The 21,310-nt window shown below is 39.0% G+C and overlaps 1 long non-coding RNA gene across 1 annotated transcript in view; it reads left to right on the top strand.

Moving 5' to 3' along the window:
- The first annotated feature begins 5,125 nt into the window (after nt 1-5,125).
- The window catches only part of LOC136287756 (uncharacterized), a 28,465-nt gene continuing 12,280 nt past the window's right edge, over nt 5,126-21,310 (top strand). Inside the window, exons 1-2 of the long non-coding RNA XR_010720304.1 lie at nt 5,126-5,430; nt 8,930-9,076. This is a non-coding gene — a long non-coding RNA (uncharacterized lncRNA). The remainder of the gene's footprint in view (nt 5,431-8,929; nt 9,077-21,310) is intronic.

Below are 21,310 nucleotides of genomic sequence, written 5' to 3'. Positions count from 1 at the left end.
GTACCCTCAGCCATGCATCTTTTTCACTCCCAGTGCTGATACTTGAGGCCTGAACACCTGTCTGAAATTAACGCATTCATAAAGGTCAACCGGCTGGAATTCACAGAGAGCTAAACAGAAGCAATAGTTTCAGGAAATGGAAAATATTTGGCAGAACTAGCCATAGAAATTCTCACCATGGGGAGTGCTGCTCTGTCAAATATCCAGCTGTAGTTAGGATCTTTATGGATTTCCAGAAGCCTGTTGGTCTTTTTAGTGGGTGGCATAAGTGTTAGAGGTACATATCTGGCAACTTGGTCACAGTGATTTCCCTGGTGGATGGGACACCTGGCAACTTTCAGCATGTTTACTGCAGCCTACCGTGCTTGGGAAGAAGTTGCATCCTCACCAGAAAGAGTCGCACAACAGCATTTATGCCTGCAGCAAGACTGGAGATGTCATTGCTTGGCTTGTTTTGCTGGATGGCTTCTGTATGACAACTTGCTTTGAAGTCCCAGGTCTCCATCTGGAATGAAGAATCTTCAGGCAAGGTGTACCTGCTAGGTGCAACACAGTTTGTAAGCTGCTAATAAGGGTTCTTAGTAAGAACTCTTTTCATTTATTAAAATGTAGCTACATGTACAGGCAGTGGCAAATGAAAAGGAGGACCAAGCGGAAAGTGCAGTTGGCACTTTACCACTATGGCACACAAATGAACAAAACCCCAACCTAACCAGAAGTCAGGAAAGACCATACTTGGTGAGTCACATGCAAAGTTTGTGGGTAGGACAGAAAATGAAAATTATCTTTACCATGTAGAAGGTTGGACTTCGTGGGAAATCATAAGGATTGCTTTGGAATTATGAAACTGCTGAATTTCTTGGTGTTTGGCCAAGTTCCAAGACCCCCAGTTCAAGTTTCACTGTCTGAAGGCCAGTTTGATTAAGGAAGGAGACTAAACTCAAATAACATAATAATGGGTTAGGATTTGGGCTCTTCTATCTTCTTGATCATCCTGCCATCCTATAGAAAATTTTTGAAGCCTATGAACAATTTCTTGAGGAAAATGAAGCAAAACAAAGCAATATTTTTTTCTGGGTTTTTTTTTTTTTTTTTTTTTTTTTTTTTTTTTTTTTTCTCAAATATAGGTAAAATTCATCATTGGTTGTTGGATAAGCACTACAAAATATATTTGCAATTTTTTGCTCAACTATAAAGATTAGTAAAGTGTTTATGTATTTGGTTGCTACTTGGGACTCAGTTTTGAGATCTCAAGAGCCACAGGTCCAATCTCTTGGTTTGAAAGAAGGCTGCTTTAAGAAAATATGATTAGTAATCCCTTATGATTTTTTAGAGAACAACAATGTGCTCATTAAATGAGGGGACTCATCTTCTATCCTTTTCCAGACCACTTTTTCCTAAGTATTGTAATGATCCAGTTTTACTGGAAATAAAATTACTGGGGAAAAAAAATGCACTGCTGGTAGTTTCAATATGTATTTGTAGTTCTGGAAAAAGTTTCAAACAGCAATTTGAACTGTACAGGAAATCCTCAGATGTGAGTGTGAGCTAAAAATGACACTGCTTGGGATAGTGGTTTGGTGCAGAAGCACTGGGAAGACAGATTTCATACTAAGGATAAAAAAAAGAAAGGGGAGAAAAAACTTTGAAAAAGCAGTGAAAGAGTCAGAGATCTAAACATGGCATGAAAGTTTTATATTTTACATAATGCAGAAAAAACCCCCCAAAATTGTAAAGGAGTTGAAGATAATGAGGGTTTTTTATTGACAGAAACCAATTAAAAACCATCTTTAGACCATTTTTAAAGAAGGTTACTCATTAAAAGGAACTATAAATAAGATTTGAGCTGTAAAAATTTGCTGAGAAAAAACCCATTACTGCTTGATTGGACACTTTTAATTTATGGCATGTCAGGAAAATAATTTGGAAAATTAAAAGACTAAGGGCAAGAAATATGACAAACAAGTAGCAATTTATGTGATGGGGCTGTCTAAATGAAAATTGTTCATCGTTTGATTCTTGTGTGGAAACTCCTAATAAGCCCAATTTTGTGAAGATGTGGATTACTCAAAGATATAAGCAGGACTGAAGAGTTTAAAGACTTCAGTGTGGGTGCCAGATTAAGTTTCTTTGTGTCAGATAGAACAGGAATTATGTCAATTCACTAGTCCACTTGAAAAGGCTTATAGAGAAATGTTCCTAACCTGATTCAAACATAGATTAGAGATAAGAGTGAAAAAAGGTTTTATCAGAAAAAAAATTTGATGCTTTAAGGGCTGAAAAATGTCAAACAATAGGTTATCGGAAAAGTGGATGTTGCTAGATGCTAAGAGAAGTACAAATTTGCAAAGAAGACCAGAGCAATAGCAAAAAATAAAATTTTTCAGGTACATAAAGAACAAGGAAAGAAGAGGCTTCTCATTAAACATGTGGCAGTTATTAGTAAGCCAGGGCAGAGAACACAGGTTTGGCCCTTAAAATAACTGAATAATTTAATTCTAAGTTTGGTGGGAAGGATAATGTTGGGCATGGAGGCTGGGGTGGAGGAGTTAATGAAAGCAGGCTACAGAGGTGGGGAGGAAAAGGTGTGGAAGACCTGGTTTGTTCAGAGCCTCCAGAAAGGTCAAACAAATTTTAGGGAGCAAATAGCACTCTGTCTTCAGTTCAGCAACTGCAACTGTCAGTATTTTAAGAATACCTTCCTAGCACTAAATTCAGCCCTGCCAGGCTCTGCTGAAATCACTACTGGGCTGTTGGGCAGTTGCCTAATGGAAGGAGTTTGGTGCTCTTTATCCCAATTCTCTCCCACACAACAGCATATTTATTTCAAAAACGCCTTTTCCATTGGCATCCTCCCTGGTGTCGCCAGTGCATTGGGTGAACATGAAAGCTGGAGTCACTTGTAACCAGTTGGTAAAACATTAAAAGGAAACATCTGCTTGCTGCCTGCTATTTGTATTTCTTTAAATGATCAGCATAGCAGAAAACTGTGGACTGTAAAGGTGCAAGCTTGTTAGAATTGCACATTTTAGGATTTTTCTTTAAAAGGAGTAATTCGAAAGTTCTTTTAGAAGAAAGAACCTGTGTTTTAAATGCCTTAAAGCAACCATGCAACAAAATACTGAAGAAATATTTAAAAGAACAGCAAGTACTGTGGAGTAATTTTAACAAATCATAGAAACAGTTAAGATAAAATAAATATAAGCAAAGCTAAAAAGAATCATAGTACAAAATAAATACATGAATACTATGATTAATGCAAAGGGAGATTGCATATTCTTTTATAAATGTTTAATGCCTTTATTTTTAACATTGTGGTTTACATTATGGATATAATAGCCTTTCAGAAATGGCAGATAAATGACAATTTCAAGCTAAGAATTTTTCAACTACTTAAGGAAAGTTTGAATGCCAAGTTTTCTTATGATTTTTATTGCAGTGTATTTACATTAAAAGCTAAAGATATATAAACTAGAACAAAGAACCCTTTACTCAGAAATATAATTTGTTTGGAATTCCTATGGCTCTGCTTTCTTACAGCAATATGCATATATTTAAATGACAACAATAAATCTTAAGAATAAAATCTCAATGGTAACAGATTAAGATACAAAATATTTTAACATCACATTTTATTTTGAAAGTTGATTTTATAATTCAACTGATACAAAAAAATCATGCAAACATTTCTAAGAGCCTATCTATCAAAAAAAAAAACAAAACAACAAACCTCCTTTCCTTTGATATTTTTTGTGGTTACAAACTAATAGTTGGTTTTATAAATTTTTGCAAATGTATGTATCCACCATTGATGATTTTCTTTCTATTTTTGAATTACCATGGGTTTTATTTCATCTTCTTTCAAGACTGGAGCAAATAAATGAATTGTTTATCTGATAAGAGACATAACACATTGATGTGTCGTTGAAGATGAGCATGAATTTTTTCAGATTGCTGAAAAATATTTGTTAGAAAATGAAATAGACATTTTTGGAGAGCATGTTATTGCTATGAAATTCAAAGCCCAGTTTGGGAGACTTTTTGCATAAAAATACCAACACTTTCTTAGGACCATGGAAATGTAAAATGGGCACTATTGTGATTACAGGTATTGTGAAAGACACAGGTTAAACTTAATGGCCCCACTGAAGTAATTCAATTTCACAGAGATCTTCAGCTGGAGTCAATTAATGGGATCACTGAACTGAATTTTTCTGTGGAATGAATTTTTCATGGACCAGCTGAGCTGCTCTGTTATGATGGTGCTGCAGAATGGTGACATGAATTCAGAGCAAAGTATTGTACTGAACAACTAAATGCAAATGATAACAAACTGCTTTGTGTATCTGCAAGTGTTTGTGTGCTGCCTGGAGTTTAATATACCTTCTCATATTTTATGTTTCCTCAAAGTATTTGTTCTGGAGTTAGGAGAGATATTATCGCGCTGGATCTCTCCTGGTGTGCTACGAATGACATAATTCACCCCTGATATGAAAGTTCATGGTGAGTAATAGAAAGCTACTCTGCTTTTGATCACTCTGTTATGCTGTTGTCTAAGGCATTACATAAAGCCTCTTGGGCAGAGCAATTAAACTAGTCAAAGCACTTGAACATGACTGGTTTGCTGGAAGCGCTGTGAGGTGGCCTCAAGGGGTCACACACTAGATTTATGATGATCTAATTCAAACTTGTGCAGCTGCAGGACTTTTTTTAACTTTACTTGCTTTATACTGTGTTATGTGAGGTGCCATTTCTCTTGTACTGGCAGATTAGCTTGGAGGAGGATCTAGTATTGTCTTTACAGTGTTTTAAATACTTTTTTTTTATATTTCGAAATTGCTGAGCTTACATCAGGATAAGAATCTCTAGAGGGAAAAAGTAATGAAAATAACTAGCAAAATCGATAAATTTACCTACTCCATAAGTGGTTTTGATTTCCAAGTGTTTATAAGCCTCTGGCCAGAGTGGTTATCCTTAACTGAGGCTGATGTTCCCTAATTAACTGTTTCTATAGTGATGGCCTTCAGTCTCCCTTTAATGAGCATCTGTTATTCAAGTACTGGCAGTGGCAAGACAACTGCATTGCTACGACATCACATTTGCAGCAAGTGGGACCTGTGCAAAGCGCAGGAGGATGATTCTGCAGATTTTCACCTAGACTATACTGGGACTTATGTCTAATGATGTTGTGTGTTACTTCATTACTGATAACAGTCTTGATGAGGAAAAAACAACTAAGACTGATATTTACACACCTAATGTTGCATTTTATATTCAGAGAAAGCTGTTAAAAAATAAATTCAAAATAAGGCAAAAGTTTTTAAAAGCACAAAACTCACTATTTTTTCAGTAGATTGCCAGTCTGGACTTTTTTCTGGAGTGAAGGAGTCTGTGGAGTTGCAGGAGCAATCTGACATACGCAATGAGGAGGTAAGAGCAACACAAGCAGCCATCCATGCTTCCCCTCACGCCGGGTGGGCATGGAAAGGACTGAGAAAGGTAGGTTCCTTGTTGCCAAAGAAAATTGATTGTAGTCTGTAGACAAGGCTACATTTTCAATCAGTATAAATGCTGTCATTGTTACTCTTCATTTAATATCTTTTAAGAAGTAGATAAACTGGTTAACCACTTTCCAAAATGAGTTATGTTTGCACAGTGTTTAGTGCTCTTAAGGAAGCAATATGCAAAGATTTAATGGGATTTGTGTAAAGAAGAGGCTGGTATCAGTTTCTGTGTTCATTGATCTATGTACTTTTTTTGGAATTAATTTGAAGTGCTTTACATGTTTCTATTCTATTTCTTGAATTATTTCTTGCTGATGTGTGCTTTATGAAGTTTTCATCTGGAGTGATTACTTGGAGAAAAGGCCAGAAGTAAGGTATGGGAGGCTGATTTGTTAGACACCTGCTTTTCCAAAACCTTCCTTCCTGCTCTCAAAAGATAGAGGATGTGCTGATAGGTTATATAGCTCAGCTGTCACGATTACTAAGGTTACATCAGAGCTGTTGAGCAGAGATCATCCAAACCTGCCACCCCAGGGAAGGCTTGGTAGCTCTAAGGTTAGCTGGGTTTGGCCAGAAACTCAGTAATACTCAAACAATGTGACCTGTTCCAGGCAGGAACTTATTCTCAGCACTCAGTGCACTGAGAAAATTAGAATTCCTTGTTAATATAAACTGTTTTCTTATTCTGTACACTATGAGGATAGCTGAGTCTCTTTTAGGTGAATGAATAAAAAATTTTAATTGTAAGTCTTTTCAAGACATTGCTGTGGGATTAAAATGTCCATTTCTGAGTTCGGCTCAGTTCAGAAATACTCATGCATGGGTGCTAACTTCAGTGGAATGTTCTGTGGCATGGATGTTTTCTCCAGCCTGCTTGTTAAGAAGATGATAAGAATAGGTAAACACCAGTGTTTTGCTGAATAAGAGTAGTACTTAAATGATTGTGTTGAGTGAGTGCCTCCAAAATAAGACTTACGTTTCCCATGACCTTGTCCATATTATTGAATTTTCACTTTCCTAGCAAGATAATGCTCTAAAGACTGGAGTAAACAGTTCAAAGTCCTTGAACACAGATTTGTAGGATGGCTTTGTTTTTTCTTTTCTATTTCACGGGATTGCAATTTTCTCCACAGCTTCATGTAATGGAAAATGTTAGCAGAGCTGCCCTCAGATGGTAATCTCTATTCTCCACAAAATCAAGCAGTTTGAGTGAAAGCTGGGGAATGACAGTAGAAGCATCTCAAAATGAGCACTGAGTAACTTCAATCTGTTTTGTCTCCCATTATTGAATTACCTGGTGCAGAGTAAGCTTGAGTCAATTCTCTGAAATAATTGTAAAAGTGGCAGAGGTACAGAGAGAATAAAGCCTAAAAGCTACATACCGACAGCTCAGGAATAGCTTGGGGTAGCAGGATATCTTGATACCCAAAAAATGAGGAATCCAGGGCTTCACTGGCACTGTTACCCTCAGACTGGACACCCTTTACTTTCACATGCATATATACCTACAGATCAACACATTATAGACATAAAGGAAAGAATACTATAAGGGAAATGTGATGAAACTAGACTTTTTTGCACTCTGGTGGAGATTAAGATGAAATGCAATAAAAGCACAAATTCATCTTCTTTAAACAAAGCTCTGATGAAAATGGATGTATTGAAAAACCTGAGTTGCTGCTCATGGTCCACAGCTGGGCAGGCCTAAGTCAGCATGAAGACAGAAAGATGAGTTGAGTTGCCTGAAAATTGTTCATTACCAAAAAATTTCCCAAAAATTGTTTATTATCTATGAACATATATAATCCTTCCTTTTTTTAAGGCTAGAGGAACAAAGTCTCCCTAGTACCCTGCTAGCTTAGAGGAGAAGGAACCTAGACACATGGGAAAAATGCATTTTTGTAATGAATCATAAGTATGGACCTCTAATAAAACAGAACAAAGAAATATCTGGTGCCAGGTGGGTCTTTTGGACTGCTGGTAATAATTTAATGGTAAATGATAAAAATGTTAGGTGTTCCAGCAGCACCTGAGAATGCTCAGAGATGTGAGTAAACATTATCTTAGTAAACACACTTTTGAGAGTCACTGATTAATATCTGTGTCATTCCCAAACAGAAAGAGCACACCTAGGTTAAACAGATACAACTCTCATTGAAGTTAGAGGCAGCTGCTATGATAGCCACAGCTGAATGTGGCCTAATGTGACAAATCTCTGAGAACTGAACAGAAAATCCCCATTACAAGTCTCATTTAACCACCAGAACATGCACTTTATCAGGAAAATGTATCCCCTTTTGTATAATCTGACAAATGTGTCTTATTCCAAAGAAAATGTTTTTTTGGGGAGAGAAAAAAAAAAACCAAACAAAACCAAACCAAAGTGTGGAGAAATCCAATCAGTATTACTTAATCTTCCTCCCTTCATCTGGATGTTCTCAACTCATTGATATTGCACAGGCTGGAATAGAACAAACAAATCAATCACGCCATGGCGCTGTTACTGGCTCAGCCTCTCTCCAGCCAATGATAAGTTACTCTTTTCCCCCCCGCCCCTTTTTTAACAAATGCATTTCTTTCTAGTGGGAGAAACACCATCAGTCTTACTAATGTCACTGTAGGTTGAGGCACTCCACAGTGCCATCCTTCCCTCTCCAAACACCCCCATACACCTATAGAAAAGCTAAACACTAAGAAGTGTTTTCCCCTCTGGGCTGGGGATCCTTCTTACAGGGCAATCTATCAATAAATAATAGTACTGGAATTGTAAGATATAATGAAGCAGGAGAAATGAAGTAAAGAGGGCAAACTGAGGCTTTATTTTCAAGCCAGTAAATCAAAGTCTCTGCCAAGCCATGCTCTACAGCAGGACCCTAGCTTTTGTCTACAGTGCTAAGTGGCTGCTGCATAATACTGCTTTTGGTGATAAAAAAGTGATTCTTTTTTCTTTTTTGTGGGATTTTCCCTACTCTGGTGAGCTCTGCCCATGTAAGAACTCTGCACTTATTTCTTCATCTGCTTAAGAGCTACCTTATAAAGTGTCATAAGAATAAACTGTTCAGCTAATTGACACAATTTTATTTTCTTCTTCTTTCTTCTTCTTCTTCTTCTTCTTCTTCTTCTTCTTCTTTTCTCAATTTTTTTAACAAATCAAAATTATTTTAGAGCTAGTAAAGTCAGAATATTAGACTTACGTGCTACTTTCTTGTATAATATGTGAAGAGACACTAATTCATAGGAAAAAAAGTGCAATCTGAAGAATTTGGTGTGTATCTTATACAGGTTTATGTGTAAAAGATTGCATTTGTTTTCAAAAACTTTTGTTTAACGTGTCCCCTGCTCTGAAAACTTAAAAGTTCAATAATACCTGCTCTAATAAAATAGAACATTCAGAATCCTAACACTCCCCTCTGCTTCTCAACTAGAGAGTGAGTCTCTCCTGTGTGGTCTGAAACACAAGGCACATGTTTGTGGACCTCTGCTTCTGTGGATCCAACCAAAATGTTCCTTCAGCTGCTTGTTCCATAGCTCCACGGTTCCATGTACTCCCACATGGCCACTGGCTACTGTAGGTAAGCTTCATCCTATGGCCCTGCAGAAAGAAGTTACAAAATGTGAAGTGGGGGTTAGGCTGTCTGAGGCAACACTTGGCTATTACATGTGATGAGCTAAGGTCTGGTAACAGAGCACTTCAGCTAATGTCTCCTCCAGCTTACCCAGTTCCAGTCTGGCTAGTTGCTCCTTGGAGCTTTCCAAGCTGTACTTTGCTACAATGGGAGCAAATCATTGCATGTTCCAAATTTTTGCCATGTGTTTTTTCTTCTGTTCTGCAGAGTGTGACCAGCCTAGAGATGGTTTTCTTTCTTAAGCAATGTTACAAGTTACAGTTGGATTCTAAACCTACACGGGTTTCAGCAGTCCTGCTCTGTAACTGGGTCCTGCAGATCCCAAACTGATGTGGCTGGTTCTCAGATTTTCTTGTCTTGGACTGTTTTTCAATCAGTACTTGTAACAGCCTTCACTTGGCAATTATTTTCTGAGTGCCTTGGGAGTCACAGAAACTAAGGATCAGCATCCATCATCTTTAATTAATGCATAATGCCCCCGCTAGATACCTTTGAAAGGAAAAGGGTAGAAGTGAACAAATTTGAAGTGTAGTTTTTCAGTATTGGCCAACTAACACATCACAAAACAATGGAAAGATCTTGGACATAAATGATGTATTCTGCCTAAGATTCTGTTCTCACACATTTCTTGCTACATCTTATCATTGCCTACAGAAAGGCATTCTTCATAACAAGCAAAAAGAGGGTTATAATCTGTGGTTGACCTTTGATGGAGATAATGATATATTTTCTTTCAAAATCTGTGTGAGGCAGAGTTATTCATAGCTTCATGAAAATGTCCTGTTTAAAAACAGTGCATTGTTTTAGGATTAAAAAAAAATCTCATTTGATTATAGTTTACAAATGTCACAATCCTACCCCGCATAAAACAGGAGAGCTATGTTGATGTGGAAATTTGACAAGAACCCCTATAGAACAAGAAGTTTAAGAGGCTGGGATCAGTTTTAAATGTAAAATAAATACATAAAAATAAAACCAGGAGAAAATTCATGTTTTTAAATTTAGGTCTGGATCCATCAGATAAACATATGAGTGGAGAAAATGCATCATAAGACTTTGTATGCTCTGAGGTATTTAGACTGAAAAGCTCTCCCTGGATCATCTGACACAAGTTCGGTGCATTCAAAATTCCAGTGGAGCTTCATCTAATTTATTTTTATCGAGGTGTTTTTCTCATCGTATAAGGCACATTGTCTGCCTTTCATCTTGGAACAATATTTTACGTGATCTGTAAAATGATTCTGAAAGGCTCAGCTATGGTCTACTCTCCCTGTAGAATCAGTCAGTATGAAAATCAAGGTAGAGTTTGTTTGAAGATCCCGACATCGAGCTCTTCATTAATTATTGCTGTTCAACTCAGAAACTTTTTATTGCATTCAAGCGTTCCTGTTAGCAATTAAAGTACAAGTAAATCTGCTGGGAGAGTGATCTTATGGGCAAAACTGGTAATGTTTATTTTCCTCAGTTGTTCAGACTTGCTAATTTTCCTGGTGTTCTGCAATACCTCCTTCAGCTAGTGGCCTTTTATTTAAGTGGCATGACAGGTACAAAAAAGTGCAAAAGGGCAGTTTGTTTTTGCAGTTTAGTAGAGCTTTATGTGTCTGGCAGTCAACAGTAGATTTCAATGTTTAAGTGTACTTGTTAAGTGTTGTATTAGCTTAAATATCGAAAGGGATGCTTGGAGAATGCAGGTTACCCATATGCAAATTTTCATCACAAACACTGATTAAAATGAATTTCGTAGGGAAAGGTCCATTAATGAAAGAGTTTAGGAGCTTCTGCATCATTAATGCTTCTTGTTAAGCTTCTGGTACGCTCCAAACATTTCATTTTTGTGAACACATTAAGTATTCAGAGGATGAAGGAAAGGGGATGGAGGAAAGAGGAGTAGAGAACTGAAATTTTGTGTGCCTGGACTGCTTAGGAGGTGGATTTCAAATTCTAGGATAAACAGTAGCCATAAGTGACTGTAAAAATAATGAGCATTAGGATATCTGCTAAGACAAATTTTAGGAGTGATTAAAATGTCAGCACTATCACCCAGTCTATGTAAATAGGGCAGACTGTTCAGGTCTCTGGGTTGCTGGATCTGATATTTTACTGTGACATGATTTAAAGCTGTTCTAAAGAAGTATAAACTAGGTATGAGATCTTACCACATCATTTTCTGGGAAATATGGCCTCTCGCTTGAAAACTAGGGCAGAATTTATTTAGGTTTGTAGAAGCACACACTTAAGTACTTTATGAGCAGGGATAGATTTCTGAATCATTGTGCTGGGCAAAGACTGATTAGACTTCTAATATACTATGTGCAGTAGAAGTAATACAGCCATTTTGACACACAAACCAAAGCTAGAAACTAATTTATTTCAACATATGTGCCTCTGTTTCTCAGGGAGACAGACATTCAAAAAAGTTCATCATCTTGTATTTATTGTAGTTTCCTTTAGATATCAAGTTAAAAATAAAAAGCTATCAAACCCTGATGAAATATCCTATGTAAGTTTACACAGACACAGTGCTTTGATGGTCCTGGAATCCATTTCCTATTCCTTTCCAAGACATACCTGAGAAATCTTTTGTTAAATAAAAAGTCATGATTTTTTTCCTTTTTTTTTGTCAGGATGCAGTTCACAGACAAATATGGCATGTTAAACAGATTTTGTCCAGACTTCAGTAAAACCTCAGATAAAAAGGGCAACCAAGAGCGGATGGGAAATGATCCACCAAAATAATCATTATGTGGTGCCTTTTCATGCAACAGAAAATGAAGGGTTCAGTTTTCTCAAGGAAAGAAGGAAAACCAATAGATTTGTGCAGTTTCTCAGCTGCTGCAAATAGATTCAGCTTCACTGACCTCAGCAGCACAAGAAGGGCCTGAATTTCACTTTATTATTCACATTATAGTATCAGCATGAAGACATACTATGGTCCAAAGGTAGAAGAGAGAGAGTAAGGGGGGAGCCCTTTTTCAAAGACACAAGGTCAGAAAAGCAAAGACAGGGCAGAGGAGTAAAGGGTAGTTAGCAGATGCTTTCTGCTGGCACTGTACCACAGTGAAAGGTTGTGTGTCTCAGAGTTCAAGTGCCAGTGCTGCAGCTGAGACGTGTGGAAGCACCATCCAGAACAAGCATGAAAATACGGAGTTGTGGTCCTTTCAGCTGCAAAATCCTGGTTGAACTTTTCCCCCTTTAAATGCCACTTTTAATTTTACCCTCTCTTGGGCCCCTGGGGCTGTACTTCTACAAAGCAGAGCATGGACTTTCTCCATACATGTCCAGAGCTGTCCCAGTCTTGACAGGAGCGAGCATCTCCAAGTTAGTGCCTCCTGAATTTTTTGCCGTGCTGCAGCTCATTTTCAGTGGGGAACGTGCGTGGGAAGCTTTAGTCCTATCTCATAGCCTGATATGCAGGCTGCTCTTCTGAGGGTCGTGGGTTTGAACCCTTCAAGCAAAGACGGGAAATTAATTCTATTCTTTTCCCTTTGAGATTGCATATTTGAGCAAAAAAACCAAAACACCCCCTCCCCCACCCCCACACAAAAATGAACCCAGCCAAAAAACCCCCAACAAGTAAGAAATCAGTGTGATGAGAAGTTCTTTTCTTAAAGATAGTTGCAAGGAGAACTGTTTGATTTTTTGAAGGAGTTTCACCTCCTGGCTTTCTCCAGGCTGGGAGAGAAGCAATGACAGAGATTGCCTCCTGTAGCTCTCTTACCCTGCCCTTAGCGCTCCCTAAAAAGTAGGATTCGGCAGCTGCCTGCTGAGCCTACTGATCTCAGGCAGGTCCAAGCTTAGCATGTTGATAGTTTTGGATTTCTGTAAGAAGTACCTGACTCTCATCTGAAGATATATGGTGGTAAGGATTTCACTCCAGGACCTAAGCTGGCAGCCTGTGCTTTCTTGGAGCCAACATTTGTGTGTAGCTTCGGAAAGAAGCTGGGATTAAAGCCGACACTTAAATAAACCTTCCTTTTATAATACTTGTGAATTCTTGCAGGATAAAACAGGGGCTATCCACAAATTCATTCTGCTGTTGTAAATATATATTTTGTGAAAATAGGCACGAAATGCTTCATCTATGTTCTTTTATGTGCAGCATGCATAGAAGGTCTGAGTCTGCTGCACTGGAAAAAGTCAAAAATCAATCATATCAGGACAGGTTGTTGTGTAAAATGTACATCATACTCTAAAGCTGCTGTAGATCTTAACTTGTATCTGAAGATCCTTCTGCCTCCATTAATAGTTATCACAGATTAATTCATTCATAAAAGAAGGTCACGTTTTTGCCACTTTATCTTTTACCTAGAGTACTTTTATACAACTGGTAGTCTGTACTCTAAACTGATCTAAGTCATCGCACTTTAATAGTGTTTTTAGTTTTGGCTTGCTTAACTTCCTGCACCGAAGTATCTGCTGCTATTTCAGGTAACACATGTTCTACAGTGTTCTGAAGGGAAAACAGCTCTGTTGAAAGGACCAGATACAATAATTTCTGATGGAAATTTCATGAAAATTGAATTATTTTGAAAAGCAAAATTATCATTCCTTAGCTGAAGTTTTTTTTTTTTCAGATGTCATTACTAGTGTGCTCTTTCTCATGCAAATGTAGTGTCTCCTAAAATTAAAGGCACACAGCACCTCATTTCTGTATGATCTAACATTCATGCAGCCCTTCTAGATGGTTCTACACAGAGCTTCCAAATGTTGCACTTGATGATATGAGGGGTCTTTTCCTACCTTAATCATCAAAATCCACTTCTCAAGGATATTATGAAGGATGTTACATAAATCAGTTGGTCTGTAACCTTACATGAAGAAAAGGGGCAGTGAGTTTAATCTGTCACTACCAAAGCTAGATTGTGGTTCAGTTTTATAAGAGCTACTTAATGTCAAAACAAATAGAATAACAACAAACCTAGTTTAAAGCCTTACAAAGTACCACTTTCCCATCAGTTCAGCTGGCACACTTTCTTCGTAGAATGAAAGAAACATGGAATCACATAATGGTTTGGACTGGAAGGGACATTTAAAGATCACCTAGTTCCAACCAGCCATAGGCAAGGACACCTTTCACCAGACCAGGTTGCTCAAAATCCTGTCCAACCGGACTTGAACACTTTCAGGGATGAGGCATCCACAGCTTCTCTGGACTGCCTGTTTCAGTGTCTCACCACCCTCACTGTATAGAATTTCCTCTTTATGTTCAATGTAAACCGCCTTCTTCCTGCTTAACCTAACTCTTGTCCTCTAAGTACAACTTTGGTAAAAACTGTTTCCTATAAGCCATCCTTATGTACTGAAAAGCCACAATAAAATAACCCCAGAGCCTTCTCCTCTCCAGGCTGAGCACCCTCAGCCCTCTCACCCTTTCTCCATAGGAGAGGTGTTCCAGCCCTCTGATCATCTCATGTCCCTCCTCTACTTGCTCCAGTAGGTCCACATTCTTTCTATGCTGGAAGCCCCAGAACTGGATGAAGTACTCAGGTGGGGTCACACAGGAGCAGAATAGAGAGGGAAAATCACCTCCCTCAACCTCCTTGCCTCACTGCTTTCTAAGCAGCCCAGAATATGATGCCAAAAAATATTTTCTAGGCAGTAGAGACAATTGAAAACAATGGGCTCTTTGACACTTTCTTTGTGGGGAGATTTTCCTTTCGACTGAAAAAGCCATTTACTGCTTTTATTGTTATATCTAGGTATCAGAAAGGCCCTCAAAATTGAGGTGTGCAGGTGTTCAATGCATAAAAATAACAAAAGCAGAGCTGAGTAGTGTATCAAGGAGCAAAAGCTTCATGCTTCATACCAGCCACAGGCCTGGGCTCTTTCAGGCTAACTTCTTCCCCTTAGTGGGTCCTGCAAGGACTGTGCTGTGCAGGGCTGGACATCTAGAAACAGGCTGGTCATGGTCCTCAGCTCTGAGGGGTTACTCAACTATACAGGGCACTAGGAGTAAAGCAAGAGGAGCTGCAGACTGCTGGAGCTGATAGAAGCCCTGCCCGAGCTGAAATGCTCTAGAAGTGCAAAGGATCGCTGGAGGAGGAGTAAACAATAGTTCACTGTACATGCCAGTAGCACCTGCCAGCTCAGAAGATATGCAGTATATAGTCTCATTTCAACAATAGTTGGTTCTGCAGCATTAAGCATTTAGAAAAAGTTTCAGTTCAGTCACATAGAGGAAGTTAGTATAAAACTTTGGTAATGAAATGTGGAACATTTTTATCTGTAGAGCAGCACTAGGATCCCTCAGCTACTTTTAAACGGGCTTTGATATTGGCAGCAACCTGGCCATAGCAGCCCTGAGCTCAGCACAGGCTGATTTATCCTTGTCAGGGGGAATATTTGGAAGTGCTCATAGTGTAGTCAACTTCCATAGCAGAAAAAAAAGTCATGAATTCTTCAAACCAGAGGAAAAACAAAACATGTATGACTGTTGTACTCAGAGAATACTGAAGTTGAAGAGACAGCATTGCAGTTTCTTCATAGGGAAAAGGGTTAAAATTAGATGAACATGTCCCTTCCAAATGACCAAATCAAAATTAATTCCACAAATTGTGTTACATAGTTATTTATGGGGTGGGTATGGATCCCAAGCATTAGTAATATACCCAGAAGAGCTCCTGAGGTAGCTATGAATGATTGCCTCCAGCCAGGTCCAGCCATTGTCCTCACCTGGTAAACTGCCCAGGACGCACTTGTAAACCTGTTCGTGCAGTGCTTGCCCTCTCAAGTACCAACCCCAGCTCTGTCACCAGTCCTGTAAAAATTATTTCTCTGGGTGGGGACAGTATGAAGACTTCTTTCCTACCTGTTTCTGTGTGTCAGTTAACTTGCCTTAATGAAATTTTCTGTTGCTTTGGCACATCCCAAATGTGCTTCTGAAGAGAATGTTGGCAATGATATATATGTATTGTGTGTCATGTATTTCTCCATAGAAATCAGCTGGCAGATAACTTGTAAGTGCTCAGACCCCATGTCTTTTGTCAAACCTGTATCCCCATGTGGGGTTCAGCAGCAGACGAAAGAGGCAAAATGCACTGTGGATTGCTCGGATATACAGACATTGATGTAGCAAGTTTTACTTTCACTGGAAATATGCCTAAGGAAGTCAAAGAAGCACACTGAAGATCAAGAATTAATCTTTGAACAATGTGCTTGGGGAGCCAAAGGACTCACTCAAGGTTATGAAGTGAGGGTGGTTTGGCTTTACGGGACAAGGAATACGAGCCATCCCATGAAAATGGACACAAACTGAAGAGCACTTGAGTGTCACATATGTCTTCATTACTAGAAACTAGTGAGTCACTGGAGACTTCCACCAAGTCCAGGCAAAAACCTCATTGTGAGCTGGGGTCCCAGAGGCTGCTACCACTTCATGAAAATTTTCCTGGGAAACAATGGCTGCTAGCAGAAACTGGGTAGTTCTGGGCTGGAGGGGCTGTAACAGAGATAAATGCATATTACAAAGAAATATGCAACTTGTTCTCCAAAACCCATGAAAGAAGAAATCTAGTTCAAGACTTTCCTCAAGCAATTTGTCATGCAGACAATAGCTTCAGCAAGCTGCAAGGGGCAGAGGTCCTGGGTCATGGGAGATGAGAACAAGCAGTGTCCATGTTGCTGTGGGGTGCTTCGTGGTCTCCAGGGGGGTGGCTGCAGCTGTGGCAGTGTGGGACTGCAGGGCAATTGGGACATGGAGCATGATGGATGTCATATGTACTAGAAATGCTGCGCTGGAATGCTTGGTCACTGTTTGATGATGGTGTTCTTTTGCTTCTCTTGGGAGAAGAGTTGAGGAAACTCCGCCTTCATGAGGCCTTGTGAGAGCCAGCCAGGAGGAGAGGCAGTGGTGCTCAGAAGCTCCAGGGGCAGTTTCCACTGAGGAGAGGTGACAGAGGCACTGGGTTAAACTCACTGCTGCCATGCTCCTCATCATTCCATGAAGAAGCACTGGAGAAACCCCTCCCATATGTGCTCCAAAAAGACCAGTTATACATTTGACCAAGAACACAATACCCAGAAACTCCTTAGGGGAAGGAAAGGGCATCGAAACCTCCTTTGCCTCCTCCCACGAGGGCCATAACCCCTCAAAGGTTCATGCTGGCTCATGTTCTCCACAGCCGTTGTGAAGCTGTGATTTGCTCCTATAGGATGGAAGAGTTTCAAAGGGCAGGGTGGAGAGCACTTTCACCCAGAACAGCCCCGGCCTTGTGGCAAGGGTGTGGGTTTTGATTTCCTCAGGCACAGGAGGGTGTAAACCCCAGCTTTCCCACATCTAGGGTAAAAGCCCTGACCACAGAGCTCTTGTATGCAGCACAGGAGAGCAGAAACAGCTGCTGCTGCACTTCGCAGAGCAGCAGCTCTCTGTGTTTTGGGAATGTTCATCGGCTCTACCCCTTGGGCAAGATGGGTGCAGGTGCAGGAAAGCTGAGTTCATTGGATCTGACGGTGCCAGAGTGAGAGTTAACTGGGTGCCATGACATGAGAGGCATTTCTGGACATGCCCACAGCAGAATTTCAGGAGTCTGGAGAATTTTAATGTGAAAAGCTGGCGCCTCCGGAGTTTAGGTGCTTCCAGGGTGTGGCAGAAAATGAGCAGGAATTTAGAAGACTGCAGTTTTGGATGTAGGTGCTTTGTCCTGGTAGAAATAAATGCCTCTTTTCCTTCTGTCAGGCTGGACACAGTTCCCTGAATTTGCAGTGTAACTCCTTGATGAGTAGGAACAATTTTTCTCCAATTCAAGGAGAATTATGCCTGGAAAAAAAGTAAAAACTGTCAGCAGAGATGATGCCACCATATTCTGGCTCTAGGGCTGTGGGAAGCCAGTTTGTATGAATCATAAATAATTGCATTTACAACATACAAATTAACAACATACTAATGTAGTTGCAGAGTGGGATTGAGTTTAGTTTTATCCATTAATTCAAAAGACTCTCCTCTTGAGCATTTGGGAAAAGTAATTTAGCAAAATCAAGCATAAGTCAGGTAATTTAAGTTGGAAAGAAGTCTTCCTAAATGGCTAAAAATTAAAAAAAAAGAGGAAGAAATAAAACTAGGTGTAATAATCTAACAGCCCATTTCTGCATGAAAGGTTTCATAAAACACATGCATGCCTCTTAACACATTACTGCAGAAAGATTGTTTCTAGTTTTATGAAGATACCTTGTGTCATTTTAACACCGATAATAAATTAAGCATTTAACAATATATGCAACACATTCATTGATAAATTCTTTAGGCACAGTGCTAGAGTCAGCTGTCTTTGATGCTAACATCACATCTCCCAGACTCAGTGTTTTGAGAGGCAAATTTCACCTGAAGACCAAAGTCCATACAGCCAAGTGGAAAAAAAATTACCAGCAACAACCAGCTTGTCAGCTACTAGTGTTTCAAAGGTCTGATGTTTTGCACTGGAGGCTGATTTTATCTCATTGGCCTTAGTTTATGCTGGTATTCCTCTGTGACATCAAAGAATTTCTTTTGGTTGTAAACAGTAACAGTATCAGTCTCTAACTAGAAAAATTCCTGAGGATGAGAAAAACCCCATTTTTTTTTGTGTCAAGGCTCTAAATTATTGCAAAGAGACAGATAACTCCCTGAACAATGGAGATGAATAGGAGGGTTGCACTTAAATGAGTGGCTGAGAGTTGTGCTGAAAGAAGCTCAGCCTGGTTTCCTAGAATTGGCTCTTCAAAACTTGTCCCAGGAAGCTCATATTCCCACTGCTACAGCATCTCTTCCTACATTTGCCTACTCAGATCTAGGCTGGAAGGTCCCCTGAGCCTGATGTTGTTAATATATCAGTATTGATACTGTGGGGCGTCCCAGGTTCTATGGAAAAGAAACAGACCTTAAGAAAATGCTGTTCTGCCAGTTTTTATAAGTTAAATGGACAAGACACATAAGGAATTCAAAAATGCAAAGAATTGGAAAGTAAACCTGAATCAGTCAGTGACAGAGTCAGGACTATAATATAAATATCCTGCTGCCAACTCAAAGACTGATATTTTGGATATCTCTACCTGTCATTCCACATCTGTTTTTTTCCAACAGAAGGATGCATATAGCATGTGATTTGCCCAATAAATATGGTTATATGTCCTCTCTTTCTTTTTTCCCTGTCCAGAAACAAACTTACAATTAGAACTGACTGGGAAATTTTAACAAAGTCTTTTTCCATCCAAAAAAAAAATTTAAAAAATAGTAGGGGTTTAGCTGGTGTGGAATTTATTGTCAAAATGAAAATGAATTGACACTATAATATATATTATTTACCTATAAAATAAGACACTTGGCATCAAGCCTATTACCCACATGAGGAAGAACACGGATTTGAATCCTTTTTCAGAATACTCTTGAATGCATATTCCATTGATTATTTCTATTTGCCTTTCTTAAAAAGAGAATATAATCTAATATATAAACCTGAGAGATTATTTGTACAGTGCCACATCTTTTTTAGCACCTGTACTTTTCCAGTTTAAAATCTAAAGTAGATACTTTCTCAAATACATGGATTTTAGAAATTCTACCATATAATTGTCCTGAATAATTCTTAGGCTGCAAATTACTTGCAATTAGTGTGTTCTGACTGTTATGTATTCCAAAAGAGAAGTTGAGTTGTTTTGATTATGTAAGGTGGGAGAAATAAGTCATACAGAGCACTTTCATTCTGACTGGCTGGGATCTACACTTAGGTTCAGGTTTTTGTTTTGGAACTCGTATTCTGCACACTGTTAATGACTACTAGTCTGTGCTTTAACTTTTCTTTTTGAAAATGCCTGACAGTAAAATCGTTTGCTCGAACAGAAGAGTGTATAAGCAGAGCCATTTTTTTCTAAACACTTGGCTGATTACTTTTGCAAATTCTTTTTGCAATGATTTCCCAGACTGTTTAACATCCAGATAAAGCACCTTGTACTTAAGGATGGGAATGCAGTGTGAGAAGATATTAAGGAAACGAATGCAGATGTAGAAACAGATTTGGAGCAATTATACAGAAGCCAGTTTATCCAGATCCTCTATCTGCCTCATGGATATCACACAGAATTTGGTATTCTGGTTTTCCACCCCTCACACCCAACTGCATGTCTTGCTCTGTAGAGTTTAGGTAAGATGCATGGCTGAGACAGTGTAAAGGAAACCTGTCCTAGCTACTCTAGTGCCTCTTTGGGACCAGACAGTGACTCTTCAGGACTTTGACTCTGGAGGTGTTTATGCCACTACAAAAAGGCAGACATGAGCAGAACTGCACTCACATTCATGCCAGCCACAGAGTGGAGAATCTGCTTCAAAAGCATCACAGTGCTTGAGCAGGAGCCACTTGACTCCCTGAAAGAGGAGGGCTAGCTTTACACCACTCAGGAACTAAGTGGCTTTGTTGAGCAGGAGGACTGCCCCAGTGTTATTTTTACCACATTCCCTGTCTGATGGTGCAGTTCTCCATCTTTTCTAGTTTGTCTTTCCTCAGAAAGGCATTGGAAAGAGACAGCCTCAAAAGGCTGAAGACAACTATAGATGTACAGAAGCTATGTAACCATATATAGTGCAGACTTAGATCTCAGGCAACACATTTTCTGCTCAGTGAGACTTATCCACTCAGGTTCAGCCTGGCTTTTACTTGTGTTCACACAATTGCTTACTAGTCTATAATGCAGCAAGCTATTTTATTCTTGCAGTGGAGGCAGAAGAAACTCATTTCTGCCTGTAGATTTTTGATAAAATACTCTCAGTGCATAATTAGATTATTTTGTCCCATTTTTTAAAATTTTTTTTAAGAGCCATATTTGAAAGCAGTTGAAACACACACCTGAATCTTCATCTATCAGAAACTGGAGAAGACTTTATTCAAGGAAATAGTCCCACTAGTGTTGCTGATGAAATGTCTTCTATGGATAAACACTATTAGAATCATATAATTGTTTAAGTTGGAAAAGAATTCTGAGATCTCTGAGTACACCCATTAACCTAACACTGACAACTCCATCACTAAATCCTGTCCCCATTAGGGTGTAATATTGGCATTCTACACCTGAATTCTTTTCCTTCACTATCCAATGCAAGAAACAAAAGTCCTAAGAGAGCACTACAATAAGTTTTCCCAGAAGTTGTGCCTGTGTTTTTCTGAGGTTAATCTCTTTGCTGCAACAAGGTTGACTGTGCATTGAATAACAAAGACA

Source organism: Chamaea fasciata, unplaced genomic scaffold (assembly GCF_029207755.1).
Source record: "Chamaea fasciata isolate MVZ Bird 193981 ecotype frontalis unplaced genomic scaffold, bChaFas1.0.hap1 SCAF_3, whole genome shotgun sequence".
Lineage (NCBI taxonomy): Eukaryota > Metazoa > Chordata > Aves > Passeriformes > Sylviidae > Chamaea > Chamaea fasciata.
Note: the sequence above shows the minus strand (reverse complement) of the source record. Positions and strands in the feature narration are given on the sequence as shown.